The 4,778-nt window shown below is 38.8% G+C and overlaps 1 pseudogene; it reads right to left on the reverse strand.

The window, feature by feature from the left end:
- Positions 1-461: 461 nt before the first annotated feature.
- On the reverse strand, positions 462-579 carry LOC116095204 (annotated as a pseudogene).
- Between the last annotated feature and the right edge of the window lie 4,199 nt (positions 580-4,778).

Here is a 4,778-nt window from a genome sequence, read left to right on the forward strand (position 1 = left end):
TTCAATTTCTCTACCACTTACACAACCCTTCATTGTTCCTGGGATCTCTGAGTGTCTTGGCTTTTCACAGGAGTGCTATGCTCAATATTGGCATTATGGCACCAAAAAGGGGCATTATGGCACTCCTCAGGTCTCAGGCATGGTCTCCTCCTCACCAACCCCAGGCTTCTGCAGTACTTGACTGGTCATAATCTCTGTCTAGCTCCCTATATGGGGGCCTATGACACAGTTCTAGTGGTCATTGATTGGAGCTCTCAAGCTAAGTCCTTTGGTAAGTTATTGGGTGTGGCGTTTGGGGTGTTCCAGGTGGGGTTAGTCTCTTGATTATTCTCCATCCTGGGAGTCCATCTGGGTCTGCAAGCTGCTGGACTGGTCATCTTCTTAGTCTAACTTGATGTCTAGGGCCCCCTGGTGCCAGACTGGTGGTTGTCTAAGGCTTGATTTTTTTTTTTTTTTCAGGGAATCATAGGCTACTAATCATTCAGATGTACATAGGTAGAACATAGTCCCTCTCCCCTCTGCCACCTGCTGACACACATGTGAAACAGCAGCCACATCTGCTACACCATCAGAAGCAGGAACAATTTGATATTCTTTTGGTAAAATTTATCCTAACAAATGGCCCTTTCCATTGGATGACTATTCTGTTGTTAGACTATGAACAGAAATTACTGGGAAAAGTAGATATAAATAATTTTTGATGTATATAGTTTTTAGATATCAAAGTTGAGTGAACAGGCTGCTAAATATTTAAAGGTTAAAATGCAATTGACATGTATTTAGCTGGATGCAAACAACAGATACTAACAATCCCTATTTAACGAGAAAGCAATAGAGCTTAAGGTAGAAATCAAGCTTTCTGTTTTGCTTCCCTGTCAGATTTCCCTCAGAAAGAAGAAAAGGGATAGAAGAGATGAATGTGGGGCCTCTTGGTTGAAGCAGGGGAAGGTACTGTGGTTTAAACAAATTCATAGAAAAATGTACTGGTTGATGATGGGATACATTGATTCACAAGAGCACAGTGATGTCATAACCCAGGAGCTGAGCAGCTCTGTCTGGAGTCTCTGTAAAGGTCACTCTACAGCTGGAGCAGAATGCATTTCCTTACTTTTCAATTCATGGAATTTTTCAATTGAATAATGAAATTAGTATTCAGTGATAAATGTCTTCAGGGGATAGACTAGGTGTGTGCTCAGTTCATTGGCAGTGTGATGAGAAATTTTACTGCACTCCACGTCAGGGGTTAGGCAATAAAAGCATTTCATTTTGAGGTTAAAATCTATTTCAGTCAAGTGGATTGCCAATAATTACATTGTAGGACCAACTCACAATTTTCTAGTTTTAAAGAAGGCAGAATTGTAAATGAAATTTAGATTATAGTAGCAATTTAAAATATTGATAGACATGGAATGTTACAATTGAAAAAGAATTTACATACATCTAATTTACTCAGAGAACTGGCTTGGTACAGTCATTCAGGCTATGTGACTAAATCACAGCAAGACCTGAGGACTGATAGCCGCTCAATGCTCTCCTTGTCACCAGAGTCCTGACTGCTTCCCACCTCACCTCAGACAGAAAGTATACTTTTAAATTTTCTTATCTCAGGCTAGTGACTTTGATATTTCCAACTGCTTTGAAAGTTTTTTTTAATAGCTTTGATCAATTTATCTTTCTCAGATTTAGAAGGATTTCTTTAAATAGTGACATTTCTTTTTAATATTTCATGCTCTTCTACAAAATCAGAAGTCAACTTGGACCAGTTGTTGTTGGTTATGGAGAGATATACACTTAAGAAGCTAAAGCAACCAGACATCCTGCATTTCTCCAGGATGTATTTATACCCAGGTCAGAAGGTATTGCCTACTCTGAGAGCAGGCCTTTCCCACTCAGTTAATTATTTCTGGAAACATTTTAAAAACATGCCCATTCTTATGAGAACATGCTTCATCAGTTTAACAGCCATTTTATGACAATTAGCTTTGTGACTTTCAAGAAAGTAACTAACATGAGATGATCCTTACTATCTGCAGAGCAAAGTGAAGTCTAAATAATTTAATTTAGTATATGCTCTTATTTTGTTCTTAACACATTCCATCTTTTAGAATCTTCTTCAGTGAAGTGCTCCACTGGATGCTACCATGTGTTATACCTTGAGTGAAAGGAAATAGAAAGAAAGGAAAGGAAAAAATAAATATAGGAGATGTGGGTGCTTGGACATTGATTCTCAAAAATCTTCACTTTTCTTTAATTAATATGTTCTGTTGAATTAATTAAAAATAATTCCCATACTTAAATTATTTTATTTTTATAATAACATAAGAGTTATAGTGGACACACACACACACACACATACACACACACACACAGAAAGAGACACACACAGAGACACCCACACCAATTTATTAGTTGGCTTATATGGTAGAGGCTCTACAGTCCAAAAATGGCTGCTTGCATGCTGGAGATGCAGAAAAAGAGGACTTGATAGCTGCTTGGCCCACAAATCTGGAGGCCTCAGTAGTCACTCTGAAGACCTGGAATATTTCTGGGGAGTTGTTGGTTTCAATGCATATAGCCAAAGAAGCTAGCATCTAACATTAGCAGAAGATGATGGTGTTGGCAGCAGCAACAGTGATGGGTTGTTGGTGGTGATGGAGAGACATACACATAAGAAGATAAAGCCAGCAGACATCCTGAATTTCTCCAGGATGTATCTGTACCCAGGTCAGAAGGTATTGGCTACTCTCAGAGCAGGCCTTACCCACTTAGTTAATTCTTTCTGGAAACATCTTAAAAACATGCCCAGAAGTCTTCCAGTTGATTCTAGATCCTGTCAACTTGACAATCAAATTGAACCATCACAACTTGTGTATATAACATACAGAAAATGAATGCTCAGAGGGGTCACATGATTTGCCCCATGAGACATACCTAGAATATTTCAGAGCTGGCATCAGACCAAAATCAGAAGATTTTAATACCTCAGAATTCTCTCTTCTCACCCTAGTTACATATCTTTCGGTATGGAGACCTCTAGGAGCAATAGTATTTCAACCTCTTATGGTTCACTGCCACCTTTCACCCGACATGTGGTGTTGGCATCAAAGCTAACTCATTTGGTCTTTTCAGTGGTCTTTTGTGTAGCTCTGTTTTCTAGGACTCCGATAATCTTCCAGCAGGAGAGTTGTAGGTGTTTGATGAGATAAAAATGACAACTTTAACAGAAGAAATGTGTCCAGGAATTTTTGAAGCTTCTTTACAGTAGGGCTAGACTGACGTCTTTAGTCCACTCATTCTAATTCACTTGACACATCAAGTATGGGATGTCACACAAAGGGCTCTTTGGGTAAAGTATCCTGTGATAAAAATTACCAAATTTTTATTCACTTATGTGACTTTGTGACTCTCAGTCTACACAATAGCAATAATCATTTATGATATTGCATCAATTACTTTTCCTGTTGCTGTGATAAACATACTCTGATAGAAGTAGCCTAAGGGAGAGAGAGTTTGTTTTTGGACCACAGTTCACGAATACTGTTCATCATGATAGGAAGTCCTGGTTAAGGCAAGAGGTTAGGGCCACTGGTATCTGCAGTAAGCAATTATCAATAAATGCTGGTGGTCAGCATATTTTTTCCCTTTATGATATATCTACAGTGGGTGAATCTTTCCATCTTAATTAATGTAATCAAGATAATCCACCATAGGCATGCCAAAAGGACTGTAGTCCCAGGTGGTTCTAGATCTCAACAAGTTGACTATTGAGTAACTATCACCTATACTATATTGTTATTGTATTTCAGAATCTTGGTTATAATCATATACACGAGTGCTGTAGATACTACCCCCTCCTAAACTCCCATAGTTCTCTACACTGTCTTAACTGTATGAATGACTGAGTTACAAATATTCTGTACACACAATCATGTGTGAATGATGTTTATGTAATATAAATTATACACACCTTGACAGCATTCATAAGTGAGTCACCTGGGTAACCAAAATCTCACTCAGCATCCAGTTCATAATGTGTGAGTGAAGCATAAATATGACTGTGGTTTTTAAACTTTTAGTAAAAATACATGAATTGGAAAAACATTAGAGCTCCATGAAAAGCAGTTGAAAGGCCCACAGAATAACTCCTCATTACTTAGCATAATGCCATACGCTCCTTGGTTTCTTGATCTTCTGATATCTCATTCTAGAAACTATGAGACCATGTGAATGTCCATGCTTCTCTCTTCATCTATGGAAAACTCAGGCTTATGTTACTCTTACAAATCAACAACCTTCTCATTGATAAATCTTTCCATATATATATATGGATATATATATATACACACATATATTCAAAATATTATAGGTTACTGCTGGGGATTTATTCTAATGCTTTGATTCAGTCAGAAACCTGCATGTAGGAATACCACAGTAGCATGGAGTGTGACCTCATGGAGACTGACATCTTGGAGTCGTTGGAAGATCTAGGTTACAAGGGCCCATTGTTGGACGATGGTGCACTGTTGCAGGCAGTCTCTGCTGGAGCCGCTTCCCCTGAGTTTACCAAACTCTGTGCTTGGCTGGTGTCTGAATTAAGAGTCCTCTGTAAGCTAGAAGAAAATGTGCAGGCAACTAACAGTCCAAGTGAAGCTGAAGAATTCCAGCTTGAGGTGAGTGGGCTACTTGGGGAGATGAACTGCCTGTATCCTTTCTGACATCTGGGGATGTAACCAAGCGCCTTCTTGTTCAGAAGAACTGCCTCCTTTTGCTCACATACC

Source organism: Mastomys coucha, unplaced genomic scaffold, assembly GCF_008632895.1.
Source record: "Mastomys coucha isolate ucsf_1 unplaced genomic scaffold, UCSF_Mcou_1 pScaffold17, whole genome shotgun sequence".
NCBI classification, from domain to species: domain Eukaryota; kingdom Metazoa; phylum Chordata; class Mammalia; order Rodentia; family Muridae; genus Mastomys; species Mastomys coucha.